Here is a 378-nt window from a genome sequence, read left to right on the forward strand (position 1 = left end):
AAAAAATAATAAAAAATATATAGACATATTTTCCAAAAAAAATAATAAAAATGACTAAAACTGTAACAAAATTCTAAATTTTAACAAAAGCTATGATGATATATCAATGATACTAAAATAACACTGACTATAATCGTATATAAATAATACAAAAATAATGCTTACATGTAAAGTACAAACTGATCTGTTGGTTTCAAGACTCCTTAAACTTTCAGACAAAACTTTGTCTTTTGCCGTCATTCAAAGTTCTAGTTAAAATGACCCTTGTTTCAGCTGCTGTGTATGATTTATATAAAATGTGTTCAGGCAAAGACAAAATCTAGTTCATTTAGAATCAGATGTCACTGTTTATTTAGTTTGCCACACACACACACACAC

The sequence above is a fragment of the Sinocyclocheilus grahami genome, unplaced genomic scaffold, assembly GCF_001515645.1.
Source record: "Sinocyclocheilus grahami isolate Dianchi unplaced genomic scaffold, SAMN03320097.WGS_v1.1 scaffold7422.1, whole genome shotgun sequence".
Classification (NCBI taxonomy): domain Eukaryota; kingdom Metazoa; phylum Chordata; class Actinopteri; order Cypriniformes; family Cyprinidae; genus Sinocyclocheilus; species Sinocyclocheilus grahami.